Source organism: Anomaloglossus baeobatrachus, chromosome 2, assembly GCF_048569485.1.
Source record: "Anomaloglossus baeobatrachus isolate aAnoBae1 chromosome 2, aAnoBae1.hap1, whole genome shotgun sequence".
NCBI lineage: Eukaryota > Metazoa > Chordata > Amphibia > Anura > Aromobatidae > Anomaloglossus > Anomaloglossus baeobatrachus.
In genome coordinates, this window is record NC_134354.1 from 734,434,073 (window position 1) to 734,450,365 (window position 16,293).

The 16,293-nt window shown below is 44.6% G+C and overlaps 1 protein-coding gene across 2 annotated transcripts in view; it reads right to left on the minus strand.

Moving 5' to 3' along the window:
• The window catches only part of SGCG (sarcoglycan gamma), a 383,560-nt gene that overhangs the window by 109,940 nt on the left and 257,327 nt on the right, over positions 1 to 16,293 (minus strand). The window lies entirely within an intron of this gene.

Here is a 16,293-nt window from a genome sequence, read left to right on the forward strand (position 1 = left end):
GAAGGACATCGCATCCGCCTTTAAAGACTTTTACTCCTCGCTTTACTCTATAGACGAGGGACGGTCCGAGAGAGCTGGGGCGGAGCTGCGGCAACGCATAAGGAAATATATCTTGGATTCCGGCTTGAAACATTTTAAACCCGAGGATGCGGCGGCACTGGAGAGGCCCATCTCCGAGGAGGAGTATTGGTCCGCAATCAAAAACTCCCCCACAGGCAAGGCCCCGGGCCCAGATGGTTTCCCTTTGCAACACTATAAAAAAATGGGCACTCTACTGCTTCCCCCATTCCTTTCAGCCTTTAACAATATCCCATCATGTGATGCAGCCCCGTTGCCGAGGGATTCCTTAGCCGCTAACATAGTAGTCATCCCTAAAGAGGGCAAAGATCCTTCCTCCTGCTCAAGTTACAGGCCAATATCCCTCCTCAATACGGATTTGAAGTTCTTTACTAGAATTATTTCGGACAGACTGTCCCCGCTGATAGGGGAAATTGTTCACACAGACCAGGCAGGGTTTGTAAGGGGAAGAGAAGCAAGAGACAATACAACTAAGGCGGTGAATTTAGTCCATAAGGCTAAAACGGAAGGGACGCCACTCATGCTCTTGTCGACTGATGCAGAAAAAGCGTTCGACAGAGTTAATTGGATATTTATGGAGGAGGTATTGCGAGTGGTGGGGCTGGGGAGGATGATGTTCAAGTGGATCTGCTCTCTGTACAGCATCCCATCGGCAACAGTTAGAGTGAACGGTCTCAACTCAGACAGATTCCCCATTCTTAATGGCACAAGACAGGGTTGCCCCTTATCGCCCCTGATCTTCATTCTGACCCTGGAACCCCTACTATGTCGAATAAGAGGAAACATTAACATATCGGGCCCTAGGGTTGACGGCTCCAACTACAAAATTGCGGCATATGCGGATGACCTACTCTTTTTCATAACTAATCCACAGGTTTCCCTCCCCAACTTATTGAGAGAGTTGGAAATTTACTCCTCTCTTTCTAATTTTAAAATCAACATGTCAAAGTCCGAAGCTTTAAATGTATCTCTACCCCAAGAACAGGTAGTCTCGCTTCAATCTGCATTTAGGTTTAGGTGGTCTAGTCACTCCCTGAGGTACTTGGGGGTCCAGTTGGCAGCGGACATTAGTCAACTCTACAAATTAAATTATCTTCCTCTCTTGCAATCTATTAGAACAGACTGCGCAAGTTGGGGGAAGGGCTACTTTACTTGGTTCGGGAGGTGTGCAATATTAAAGATGAACATACTTCCTCGGCTATTATACCTCTTTCAGTCCCTGCCGATTCGGATCCCGGGCTCCTTTTTCGGGGATGTGGCTTCACTACAAACTAAATTTATCTGGGCAAATAAACCGGCGAGAATTTCCCGTTCCCTACTGTGTAGACCTAAGAGCAGAGGAGGTCTGGGAATCCCCGACTTGAAAAAATACTACTGGGCTACTCACATGGTCAGGGTACTAGACTGGTGCCGCCACTTTAAGACAAAGGCATGGGTGGCACTGGAACAGAGTTTCTCGGACATACATCTCCCGGCCACTCCCTGGCTTTTGCACTTTTCCCCGACAAATTTGAAATCTCACCCACTTATTGGAGCTACCCTGGAATGCTGCTCGAAAAACGAGATTCGGCGCCTTCTCCTCCCTGTGCCCTCTTGCATGTCGCCCATATTGGGAGATCCGGAGTTCCGCCCTGGCCTCTCGGACCCTGTCTTTCGGGGTTGGGTTCAGGGGGGTAGATTTAGAGCTTGTCATCTGGGAAGAGGGGGGGATTGGCTACCTCTTGAGGATATCCGCAGTCTCCTGACCCCGAATCCCATGGGGAGATGGAGAGCGACGCAACTGAGGCATTTTCTGCGCTCCCTCCCCTGCTTCACTCAGTATGCAGGGCCCCCCACGAGGTTTGAAAAACTGTGCTTAGAGGGGGGTGTTCTTCGGCATTCGCTCTCCTTAGTGTATACCATGCTAGCAGACCCAGGAGACTTGCCCATTCCGGCATACCTGCAGCAGTGGGAGAGGGATCTGGGGATGGCCCTAACTGTCACGCAAAGAGACAAAATTTTAATGTTAGCACATAAAACATCGATCAGCTCCAGATTGCTGGAGGCCAACTATAAACTGCTGGCAAGGTGGTATAGAGTCCCGTCTAGGCTGCATAGGATATTCCCCTCAGTGGACCCTGCGTGTTGGCGGTGTGGATTGGAGGAGGGTGACTATGTACATGTCTTCTGGTCATGTCCCTCTTTGCAGAGGTTTTGGTCAGAGGTGAAGCAGGTAATCAGACAGGTGACCGGGACGAAGGAGACACTGGGACCAGAGCTGTTTTTACTACAATTAACGGGACTCCCGATCTCTAAATATAAAAGTTCCTTGCTGAGATTCCTAGTCATGGCCGCCAGGTCCTGTATTCCTCTTGGCTGGAAGTCTACGGACCCCCCCACGGTGGCTCAGTGGGTATCAAGGGTCAACGACTTAATGCACATGGAGGATTTGACATCCTCTCTTAATGATCGCCGGGGGGACTTCTACGGGACATGGCTTCCATGGATGGAGTTCACCTCCTCTACAGACCACATAAGACTGCTCTCTGACCCGCGGGAGCGACCTGGTGGGGGTGTGGGGTAATCCCCCTGGACTTTCTCCCCCCCCCCCCTTTTCTCCCAAACCCCCCCCATTCTTCCCTCTTTCCCCCCCCCCTTTTTTTTTTTTTTTTTTTTTTTTTTTGTCTTTTCCCTCTCTCTTTCTCTTCTTCTCCCTCTCCCTCTCGGTCTCCTTTCCCCCCCTCTTCTCACCTTTTTTCCCTCACCCCCCTTTCTCTCACCTTCTTCCTGTTCCTGATACACAACTTATGATGTTCTCTTTTAGGACTTTCTTTTCTCTCATTCTGCTAAATGTTCTTCTTTCTTTGTATAGAGTTGGTTCTCAAAATAAAAGGTTAAAATCAGACCAGACTCGTAGGGATGGCAGACGGGATGCATAAGGATACTGGAGGTCAGGATTTATGTCAACGTTATATCCCTGATATTTTTCATGTTGCTCCTTGTGGAGCAGAAAGTTTTTTCAATGTCACGAGTTGGTATGTAAAATAAAGAATTTAAAAAAAAAAAAAAAAGACATGACCAACTATTGATAGTTAGAGTCAAACTTGTATAATTATTGGGTGGTTTTGAGAAAGAATAGCTGTCGTCCAGCTAAAGTGTCTGATCAGGCTACTATCTAACTATGTAAAAGCTTGTGAACCTGACTATTCCCCTGCTGACAAGTGTAAACAGTACCAAAAATGAAAATAATTAGAATCTATTTTTTGCAGTTCTGGATCATAATATTCAATGATGAACTTCTAAAGACAATGTTTACCATTCTTCCAAATGAACTTTGTACTTAAAATAGGACATCATGTAAAGGATTCTATTAATAGGCAAGCTGTTAATTTTACTGTACAGTGCGAAGTGTGGCTGTCATGATTCCATGTGGCAGAACATTCTGTATTGTACTGCCATGCTCTCCTGCAGAGCCGGTATATGCTGCCTATGGTGCAGAGCATTTTGCAGGATGAATGCTCTGCTGGTTGTTTTATAGCACTGGGTTTCACGCTGGTCCTGGGAGGTGCTGCAGAAGATGCTTCTCGTACCCAGTGATTGCTCTGCTTTTTTAGAGAGAAGATTAGCTCAGGATGCCGCCAGTCGTGCTTTCTGTTTACCGTTGTGTTGTTAGCTCCTGTGGTGCTCAGTGTTCAGATCTTGGTCTCTCTTCTTCAGTCTGCTGTTTACCCATCTCTGCCTATCCTCCCCTGTCTCTGTTGTGACTTCCCAGCTTCTGACCTCGGACTTCCTCCTGACCGCGTCCTTGCCTGCTCCCTGTATCTTGTTTTTACTCTCCTGGAACCCTGACCTTCGGCTTGTATCTTGACCTCATCTCTGTCTGTGCCCCGTCTGTCGTGCCCTCTCGGTTTTTGTTCCCTGCCTGTCTGACTACCTCTCCAGTAACTGCATACTAGTAGTATCTAGCGCCATCTTGTGACAGTCATCACACTGGCATCCATTTATACCAGAGACCCCTGACCTAGAAGGAGATTTGACTAATTTGGCAAATAATATCATGAATTTATTAATGTATTGTAAATCCATGGGAATGAGATTTCCTTTGTATTCTGCACCATGCCTGCTCATTATATACTTCTAATGGTCACATATACTTTGAGCTTATTGATTCTGTCTGTCCGTATGTGTGTGTCTGTGCGCTTAAGGCCTCAACAATATTAATGAGGCACAAAGTTTTGATGAGAAATAGAAGATAACTTTTCCAGCGTCGCCTGTAAAAAAATTACAGTCATTTAATTCTTCATGATCATTCCTAAAGGAAAAACAAATATCCAAGGTAAAAGACAGATCAACACAATGCCAAAGCACACAGAGGCAAAAGTTAATTGCTTTGTGGAATTGTCAATTACGATTTAATGAATTTCACTATAAAATATGATCTGCAATCAAGCGTATTATGAATAGGAGGGAACGCGCAGTATGTGGGACTTGGAGGCATATTCTCTCAAGATGTAATAAGTTACTACAGGACACTGGTAATTACCAAGGCTGGAGAAAGTGATGGTTACTGAAGTGCAGCCGTTATGGCAGACGGCTCGCGATTAAAGAACTTTACCTGGGAGATGAACAATGACCTGCAAGCAAGAAAAACAAACTCGCTGCTCTTTAGATAAGACAAAGGATCATTTTTCGATCCATAAAGGCTATGTCTACCTTCGCAACAATTTTTAACGATTAGTGATGAGCGAAACCGTACAAGTTCGGTTCGACAGGTTGAGACGGACTTTAGATAAAGTTCGGTTTGGGACTGGGACTTGACCTGAACCCCATTGGAAGTCACTATTGGGCAGTTAAGGTCTCTGCCCATATGCAGCCAGCCATAAACAGATCACTTCTGGGGTTTTTCCATTTTTTGTTGCATACACGACATCCGGTCACGCTGTTGTTACCCCCAGTGCAACCCGATCAAACACTGCAAGTGGCTCACACTGGACTGAACACCGAGTGTACCCGAGCACAGTGATATGCATACGTAAAGCACCCGAACGCCAAACCCAAACTCTTTTTTTTTTGTAAGGTCTATGTTTGGTCCAAACATCAAAGCTTGGGTTCACTCATCTCTAGCTACGACGTATCTACCATTGTCTTCATTAAAAATGTCCTATTGTTTTGTGTCTACGGCTGCAAAGCAACATGGCAACAGACAACAAACAAACTGTGCAGTCTAAACCTGTAGGTATAAATTCAACAATCTCTCCCAAACGTCCTGCTTATATATCAAATGTATCTTAGGAAGATGTAGGCAATAAATGTATGGTGGTATAGTGGTAAGATCAGTCCTAGTAGAATGGTTTTGATGATCAGTATGAGGGCATATTATGGCTATAGTATATGGTGGTAATATTTGGTTATGGACTGGAGGTATTGTTTGTTTATCATATTGCAATATTGATGGCAATATTGGCCTTGGTAAATTATCATCCAACACTGCAGCTTGTTGTACACCCCTGAGCAAGTTGTCAGTAAGCACTGCAGCTTGCTTAATCTTAATGGTGTGTAATAAACAAACTGTTAGGTTTTGCCAGTTCCAGCAGTGTGTGATTTGCGCACTTGGAGTCACATGCCGACCAGAACAGAACATTGAGCAAAGCGGCTGAGGCTCTAGTTGCCATATGACCACAGCTATGAACATTTGCAATCACATGACAACTGTGGGATCCATTGGGATTCAGCAGGCTTCACTACTATTTGCTGAAAATGCACTCAGGGGTGAACAATACCTTTAATACCCACTATGATAGTATTATTCTGTCACTATGTGGTGGTGTTTTATTAGTCATGACTTAATGGTATAATTTAATCTTATGTAGTGGCATTATCAGTAATCTAGGTCTTGTCGTAAATCTTAATTTTCTCCAAGGGAGGCAATATTTGTACTAGAAATGCCATCTGGAGAATGAGGAACTAGGGAGCATTACAGGTATGTGCTTTCAAATGACAGGGCTGAATGTCAGTCAAAAGGGTGCTATACACACTGCGACATCGCTAGCGATTATTAGCGATGTTGTGAGTGATAGCTCCCGCCCCCGTCGTTGGTGCAATATGTGGTGATCGCTGCCATAGCGAACATTATCGCTATGGCAGCTTTACACGCACATACCTGTTCAGCGACATTGCTGCTGAACAATCCCTCCTTCAAGGGGGAGATGCGTTCGGCGTCACAGCGACGTCACAGTGGCATCACTAAGAGGCCGCCCAATAGCAGAGGAGGGGCGGAGATGAGCGGACGGAATATGCCGCCCACCTCCTTCCTTCCTCATTGCCGGTGGACGCAGGTAAGGAGATGTTCGCCGTTCCTGCGTTGTCACACATAGCGATGTGTGGTGCCGCAGGAACGACGAACAACCAGCGGCATGCACCACCAACGATATTATGAAAAGAAGCAATGTGTCAACGATTTTTGACGTTTTTGCGATCGTTGATCGTCGCTCCTAGGTGTCACACGCTGCGATGTTGCTAACGACGTGACCCCGACGATATATCGTTAGCAATGTCGCAACGTGTAAAGCACCCTTTAGTCCAGCCCTGGCTGTGACCAACATCTATTTTAAATGTTGAACACTGTGTTTATAAGGGAACTTCATCAGAAAAAAATATCTTTGCAGGAAGTACAGGGATTGGACTACAGAGGACTGAGGACAGGTATTTTCTCTGATGAAGCCCCTTTCAGACTGTTTGAGACATCTGGAAGAATGACTGTCTGGATAAGAAAACATGAGTGCTACCATGAGTCCGGTGTCATGCCAACAGTAAAGCTTCCTGAGACATTCATATGTGGAGGCTTTTCATCCAGAGGAGAGGGTTCACTCACAATTTTGCCAAAAAACTCTGTCATAAAAAAATGGGATCTAAACCTTCTCCAAGAGCAACTTCTTCCAACCATCCAGGAACAATTTAGTGATAAACCATACTTTTTCGCCATGATGGAGACCAAGTCACAAGGCAAAAGTGGTAACTGATTAATTGGCTTAGTGAATAAAATATTGAAATATTGGGTCCATGCAAAGGAAACTCCCCAGATCTCAATCCCATTGAGAACCTCAAAATCAAAGCGAATGGACAAACAAGAAGACAGAAAGGGTAGGGTCTCACAACCGTTTTCTTTCCATCTATGAAAAATGGTCTGATTACGCTGATCAGATTTTTATTAGAGTTTGATCAGTGTGGGATCAGTTTTCCTCGGAAGTGAAGAGAGAAAAAAAAGTTTCTATATCTTATTCATTTTGTCAGTCCATGATAATCGGACTGCATACAGATATCATCCGAGTGCGGTCCGATGTTTTCCATGGACCCACACACTTGTATTGCCAATTGCTCAGAGCTGGCAGTGCACACTCTATCAACATCTTGAACCTTGGATCCTGAAAAAGATTCAGATGCTGGTTTGGTTGAAGTACCTGAATGAGAAGATCCAGATTTTCTAAGCCAGGTGGATAATCTTGAGTAGTGGAGAGAAGAATGGGTGTAATACTGCGCTGCCACCAATACGAAAAATTTGTTGATATTAATAGGGAGTTTATTTTTTAGGTCGACGCGTTTCTGGGATCAAGTCCCCTTCCTCAAGGCCAAAGAAATCAACAACAACCGTTGTTGATTTCTTTTCTCCTGAGGAAGGGGACTTGATCCCAAAAATGCGTTGACCTAAAAAATAAACTCACTACTAATATGAACAAATTTTTCGTATTGGTGGCAGCGCAGTATTACACCCATTCTTCTCTTCACTACTCAAGTAAGTCTGAAAGAAACATATGAAAATATGTTCTGCTGGCAAAAATCTGTTACAAAAACGAGTGGAATATTGTGGTGATCTAAAGGTAATAGGCTTGGTGTTTGGGTTGCAGTTCGACTATACAAAGTTATGTTATTTTTTCTGCAAATGGGACAGCAAAAACAGAAAAAGCAATTTCACAAAAAAACAGTGGCCACCAAGAAACAGATTGACTCCTAAAAGAATGTCCTGCACCAGCCTCTGGTAGCTCCAGAAACGTTTTCCTTCCGCTACTCCACATAAAACTTGGGCCAATGGAGAACTTTGTCAAGGCCATGGATCGTGATGGCAAGGGTTTTACATACCTCAGAGACAAGTTTCCACAAATAGTCGAGACCAAGATCAAGGAAGGAATTTTCGTGGAGCCAAAAATAAGTGAAGTTATGAAAGACACTAATATAACACAAAACTAAGCAAGACTAAAGCGGGCTTTACACGCTACGATATCGCTACTGCTGAGTTGTTGGGGTCACGGAATTTGTGACGCACATCTGGCTGCATTAGCGATGTTGTTGCGTGTGACACCGATGAGCGATTTTGCATCGTCGCAAAAACGTGCAAAATCGCTCATCGGTGACATGGGGGTCCAGTCTCAATTATCGTTACTGCAGCAGTAACGAAGTTGTTCGTCGTTCCTGCGGCAGCACACATCGCTCCGTGTGACACCGCAGGAACGAGGAAGCTCTCCTTAACTGCCTCCCGGCCGCTATGTGGAAGGAAGGAGGTGGGCGGGATGTTACGTCCCGCTCCTCTCTGCCCCTTCGCTTCTATTGGGCGGACGCTCAGTGACATCGCTGTGACGCCACACGGACCGCCCCCTTAGAAAGGAGGCGATTCGCCGGTCACAGCGACGTCGCCGGGCAGGTAAGTATGTATGACGGGTCTGGGCGATGTTGTGCGGCACGGGCAGCGATTTGCCCGTGTCGCACAACAGATGGGGGTGGGTACCCACACTAGCGATATCGGGACCGATATCGCAGTGTGTAAAGCGGCCTTAAGATACTAGCATGGGAATCGGTTGAAAATGTAGTGGTGAACTTTCTTGGCAATCATAAAGCACCAAACTATAGAGATCTCGTAACTGAATTATTACAACGCTACAAAGAATCGGGATGCAATATTTCTCTCAAGATACAATTGCTGGACTCCCAATTAGACTTTTCCCCGATAACCATTGAGATGTCATTGACGAGCTCAGGGAATGATTTCATCAGAACATTGCGCTACTTGAAGGCCGTTACAAAACAAAATGGACCCCAAAAATGCTTGTAGACTACTATTGAGGACTAAAAAGGATGAACTTGCAGCTAAATATTCAAGAAAATCTAAGTTTTTTTTAAAGTAATTAACAAAACTAAAACTTGTATTAAGTAATTTCTGTTGAAAAAAAATGTTTCAAAAATATAAATGTGTGTTACTCCAAATCCCGGCCTGATATAAATATTCTGAAAGCAGATTTGGAATCAGGGGATAAATTACCATGGGGAACACTCTATTTCATGCATTTAACAGAAAATGCCAGTAAACTATTATGGGAAACTCCATATTTTTCTGTGAGGACTGCACGTGTCGAGGTACACTGCTAAGGCCCTTTACAGCTAGTCTCAACTTCCAATGATTGCGGGGAGGAACTCTATGGCTGAAGTATGTCAGTATGACTCCTCAATACTATTCTTGGAGTACATTCGATGAGGGCCACACACTCCTTACTGTGCCACTGCTTCACTTCCCTGTAGAAGAACTTGTGTCCCAGCCTGGCCATCTTCCCCATTATGACCCTCCGGCCTGGCTACACTATGTTACTTTCTTATCTAGTATAGCTACTATTTGCTATAGGCCCCACTTGCCTGAGATACATTTTTCTGCCACTTAAGGCCACATCTCACTAAGCAACATCGCTGCTGAGGCACGACTTTTGTGACGTAACAGCGATGTTGCTAGCGATGTTGTGTGTGACATCCAGCAACAACCTGGCCCCTGCTGTGAGGTCGCTGGTTGTTGCTGAATGTCCTGGACCATTTTTTAGTTGTTGCTCTCCCGCTGTGAAGCACACATCGCTGTGTGTGACAGCAAGAGCAACAACTGAATGTGCAGTGAGCAGGGAGCCGGCTTCTGCGGACGCTGGTAACCAATGTAAATATCGGGTAACCAAGAAGCCCTTACCTTGGTTACCCGATATTTACCTTCGTTACCAGCGTCCGCCGCTCTCACGCTGTCAGTGCCGGCTCCCTGCTCCCTGCACACATAGCCAGACTACACATCGGGTAATTAACCCGATGTGTACTCTGGCTAGAAGTGCAGGGAGCCAGCGCTAAGTGGTGTGCGCTGGTAACCAAGGTAAATATCGGGTTGGTTACCCGATATTTACCTTAGTTACCAAGTGCAGCATCGCTTCCACGCGTCGCTGCTGGCTGGGGGCTGGTCACTGGTTGCTGCTGAGATCTGCCTGTTTGACAGCTCACCACCAAGCCGTGTAGCGACGCTCCAGCGATCCCTGCCAGGTCAGGTTGCTGGTGGGATCGCTGGAGCGTCGCTTAGTGTGACGGTACTGTCGAAGGAGGGGACGCGCTCGCCACGCTCGGGTCCGGGGCTTCTGCTGCTGCTGCTCGGTGGCTCGAGCGGTGGACCGGACCCGGGGACTCGAGCAGCGCTCCTCACTCGTGAGTGAAATGGGGATGGTGTGTTTAGGGAGATTGTTCGTGACGCCACCCACGGGTCGTTGTGATAATGGCACCACTGCTGCTGGTAACGGGGATCCCAGGAGAGATGGTAGGGTGCAGCTGAGATGTTGTCCCCTCCGTGGGCAGGGGTTGGTGATCCCGGGGCCGGATGGTGTGACGGGGAGGCCGGATGGCTGGGGTGCAGGGACTGCGCGGCGCGGTGCCGGACGGCACTGGTGTACTCACTCAGACAATCACTGACAGAGTCGTAGGTAAACCAAAACGGCTGGATGGACGGGTCCCGCAGCCGGCTGCAGTGTTGTTGTTGTGCTCTCCCCGGATGGCTGATGGTGGCTGTCTTTCCCTGCACCTTTGAGAATGTTCTTGACTCCTGTGGTTGCCCACCGGTAGTCCGCTCCCCGGCGTATAGGTGCCGTAGGAGCCCGTTTTGCCCGCAGGCGCTGGCCCTTGGATCTCTAGTCTGCGGCGGTTGCTATATATCCTCTCTGGGTGGGCAGTTGCCTTCAATCGGGACTTAGTAGTTGGGAAACCCCTGGGGTTCCTGTCACATTCAGATTTGACTACTGACGGCGGCTCCAAGCCTGGTCAGTGTCCGATGGCCCTGCCTGTGTGCTTAGCTTCACTCCATTCCCCGGTCCGGTACCGGCGGGCCGACTCCCGACCCCGGTCCTTACGGCTCTGCGGAGTTCCACCAACTCCTGCAGACGGCCACCACCATCTGCCAACCTTGCTGTCAGTGCCTGGGCTCCTACCCAGGGACACCAGACGTTTCACTCCTCTCACTTTCAACTCCTAAACTCATCTGTCTGTTTTCCCGCCTCCAGGCCTGTGAACTTCTCGGTGGGTGGGGCCAACCGCCTGGCTCCGCAACACCTGGTGTGGACATCAGACTCTGGAGGGAGGCAACAAGGGTTTTTGATTGACTGGTGTAACTGTCTAGGGTGGGGGTGTGTGTGTTGGTATGTATGTGACTACCTGGCTAGTCCAGGGCGTCACAGTACTTTTAGTCCTTCTTTCTTTCAGAACATGCTAGCTGATAGGGTGCCTCGCTCCTTGGCACATAAACACCCGTTTCAATACAGATGTGCGAGGAACAGAACCATAGATCTGTTATTTACTCATCACACTTAGGTCTAAAAACAGGAAACTGAATTCCTTGTGTCCACGTAATTTCTCCCATCCTGGGCTAGTCCCAAAAGTTAACTCTGTCTGCAGTTAACCCACCGTTGCAGAACACAAACCAAATAAAATAACAATTAACCCCTTCATGATCTTTAACTTACTCATATGTCATGATTGTGAAGGGGTTCCTGACCTATGCCGTATAGGTATGTCATGGCGATCATGCAGGGCACAGGAACTGTGCCCACATGATCGTAGCTTGGAGCTCGAGGTAAGTCATAGTCATGCTCTCGCTGTCAAAGTCAAGACCAGTGCCCGCACTAACACCAACTGTTTTACCCCCTAAATGCAGAGATGAATAGCAATTGCAGCATTTAGAAGGCTGGGAGAAGGAATGCGCATCATGCGCACATGATTGGCACCCCTGTGACATAATCATGGGCTGCCAATCATTGTCATGGCAACCCAAGGTTAAATAGCAGTTGCCTGTTAGACAATGCCAGGAGCATGATCTAAAAGGCGTTCTGTCAGTGCACACTGACAAGTGTAATGTATTGCAATGCTTGTGCATATACCAGTGATCAGAGTAATAAAAGTTAATGTTCTATACAGGGACTAAGGAAAAAAGTAAAAAAAGTAAAAGAAATGTAAAAATATTTTTAAAAAATCTCAAAATAAGTAACAAAAAAATGTATAAAAGAGTAATAAAACGTGATCAAATAATTGTATGTGAATAAAAATAGTATTGCTGAAAACGGCTTTGTATCCTGCAAAAAAACAAGCTGCCATACAGCTCCATCAATGTAAAAATAAATAAATAAGTTTTAGCCTCCCGAACAGAGAGGGGTGTAGTCTCAAAAATGGTGTAACTTGATGGGGGTTTCCACTGTTCAGGCACATCAGGGGCTCTGCAAACAAAACATGGTGTCTGCTATTTGTTCCAGCCAATTTTTTGCGCTTCAAAATTCAAATTGCGCACATTCCTTTCCTAGTCTTGCCGTGCACCCAAACAGTAGTTTTCCCCCTAATATTTGGCATTGGCGCACTCAGGAGACATTATACAACAAATTTTGCAATACATTCATTTTTCCTGTTATCCTTATGAAAAATGAAAAAATTGGGGCTAAAGCAATATTTCTGTTGGAAAAACTAAAATTTTCATTTTTTTCTTCCACATTGTTTTAATTCCTGTGAAGCACATAAAGGGTTAATAAACTTCATGAATGTGGTTGAGAGTACTTTGAGGGGTGTAGTTTTAAAATGATGTCACTTTTTGGTATTTTCTGTCACCTAGGCCTTTCAAAGTCACTTCAGATATGATGTGGTCCGTAAAAAAGTTGGCTTTGTAAATTTTGTAGGAAAAATGAGAAATTGCTGATAAACTTTTAACCCTTCTAACTTCATAACAAAAAAAAAAGCAGTTTAAAAAATGATGTTGCTATAAAGTAGACATGCGGCAAATGTTATTTATTAATGACTTTGTGTGATATAACTGTCTAGTTTAAGGGCATAAAAATTAAAAGTTTGAAAATTGCAAAATGTTCACATTTTTTGTCAAATTTTTGATATTTTCATAAATCATTAGATAAACCAAAATTTACCACTAACATGAAGTATAATATGTCAAAAAACACATTCTCACAATCACTGGGAAATATTGAAGCTTTCCAGAGTTATTACTAAATAAAGTGATGCTGGTCAGAATTGTAAAATGTGGTGGGTCAGGAAGGTGAAAAGAGTCTTGGGGCTAAGTTGAAGGGGTTAAACCACTAAAAATGCTTTATATAACCATAATATCTTCATAAGGGTGTGGGCAGCTTTTTCCTTCCTTTACAGTTCTCTCAGTAACCATAGAAACATCGGAATTAAAGATTCAAAACACTGAAGCATTAAACTGTAGGAAAACCAAAATTTGTGCCAGCCTCAAAACTTTTGGTCACGACTAGTAATCCTATATAACATTGCTGAGAAATCAAGCTTTGAATTTCCAGGCAAATACTTTAAGTAAATTTTTTCTGACGGGTTATTAATACTACTGTACGGGATATTGGCTGGTGACGCACTACCAGTAAGGTGACTGACTATACAGTGACAAGCAAAAGGGTAACAATGATTTGAACTTATTACTTTCAGGCTCCATATCTCACCATCCACTACAGCTTTGAGTGTGAGACGACCTTCATTTTATAGACAATAATCTTGGCTATCTTATATATAAATTTGACTTGCAACTATGTAGCATATGATTAGTTATGCAGATTCCTGTCGTGTCACTGCATCGACTGTAATGGTGGCCAAATGCCCCCATTCCCAGTGTTACATTGGCAACATCTATCTAATCCAAAATCAGAGTTACCGTATCAAGTGAGGGTCCAGGATCATAAATTGATGACCTTCCCTTAGAATAGGTAATCCATATCAGATTATTGGGGGTCCGATACCTGGCATCCCACTGATCATCATTTTTTAACACTTAATGGCTAGGAGTTGAACTTTAGTTCTCAGTAATGGTCACTACACAAAGTACAAAATGGTCCGTTACTGGAGCCAATAACAGATAATCATTGTGGGTGCTGGGTATTGGACCCCCACTAATCTGGGCAACTCTTTTAAAGGGAGCTTGTTAGGTTCCCTGCTATTATAATGGTGTACATACAGTGAATTAAATAATTATTTGATCCCTTAATGATTTTGTAAGTTTGCCCACTGACAAAGACATGAACAGTCTATAATTTTAAAAGGTTAATTTTAACAGTGGGAGATAGAATATCAAACATAAAATGAAGAAAATCACAGTGTATAAATATTATAAATATATTTGCATTTTGCAGAGAGAAATATGTATTTGATCCCTCTGGCAAAGAAGACTTAATACTTGGTGGCAAATGGGTCACGGCTGGGTCTTCTAGCACGACAATGACCCAAAACATACAGCCAAGGCAACAAAGGAGTGGCTCAAAATTAAGCACATTAAGGTCATGGAGTGGCCTAACCAGTCTCCAGACCCTAATCCCATAGAAAACCTATGGAGGAGCTGAAGCTCCGCGTTGCCAAACGACAGGCTCAAAATCTTAATGATTTAGAGATGATCTGCAAAGAGGAGTGGAGCAAAATTCCTCCTGACATGTGCGCAAACCTCCTCATCAACTACAAAAAATGTCTGACTGCTGTGCTTCCCAACAAGGGTTTTGCCACCAAGTATTAAGTCTTGTTTGCCAGAGGGAACAAATACTTATTTCTCTCTGCAAAATGCAAATACATTTATATAAATTATATCATGTGATTTTCTGGATTATATTTTGGATATTCTACCTCTCACTGTTAAAATTAACCTACCCTTAAAATTATAGATAGTTCATGTCTTTGTCAGTGGGAAAACTTACAAAATCAGCAAGGGATCAAATAATTATTTCCTTCACTGTACCTATTCCTTTATTACACTACAGTGTTTGATGTTCCATACTAAAGAGGCAATCTTTCAAAAGTAACTTTTAAATTAATCTGTCATCAGGATTTCAACCCCCAACCTATGTTATATATGCATGTGGCTCTTGCAAAGAAAAATCCAGCCATATCTTTCACTATAGACTCCATTCCTGCATTACCAAAAAAATCATTTGAATTGAAATGAGCTGTCTTCTGTTTTGCTCCTGGTGTCTGAATTTTTTTTCTTCCTGTATACTACAAATTACGACCCGTTCTCACATTCTCTAATAGCTCAGTGTGTTATTAGGTTGGTTCCCAAGAGCAAGGTCACTGGTTAGAATTGAGGAGCAGCTATAAAGATTATATTCAAAGAAAAAAGAAACAGCATCATCCAGCTCATCGATAGTGGTCTCTCATCCAAGAAAATTTCCAAACTGCATTACGTGAGCACCATGACAGTCTGAAGAATATGAAATGAAGTCCGTCCATCTATTCAAAAGCCAAGAGGGGGACGTCCAGGCACAATATCGGAGGGAACAAGTTGGCTCATTACAAGGTCTATCAGTTCTGGAGCCACAAACACGGCATTGAAGGAGGCTCATGTAGCGCCCCTGAAGCCATCAGGGTGCTACAAGGTTCTGCATACCCACAAGGATGCAGAGCCTACCCCCTTAGGGATCCGGAGATCCAGTGACGGTAACACCAAAAACCCAGGTAATCCCAGTTTTCCCCAGTTGCACTAAACTTTCATGTGGACTCCCTTCTTCTAACACCTGTCACATCACTCATCCTCTATGGCCCGGCACTGCTTGCGGAAGACCTACCATCCAGGCTGCAAATAACACCAGCCCCAGTAGTGACATTCTGTGGCGGCGGCTCTCTACCTCTAGCTGCAACACCGCAAGTGGTGTCACATATGAACACTAATTTAATCCATTGTAAATATATCCCCATGACAAAAAAGGGCCCAGCTGCCACCACCGTGTCATCCCCCAAGAGAGACATTGCCCAGGACCGAGTACCCCATATCCCTGGTTGTTACACTCATATGCTTCATAATAGTGAGATCACAGATGTCCATGCAAGCACCATGCCACGCACATTATATAAGCCTGGAATGGTGGTCCGAAAAAAATTGAAGAAGCCTCGACTTTCATATCACCATAAGAAATGTAAGTA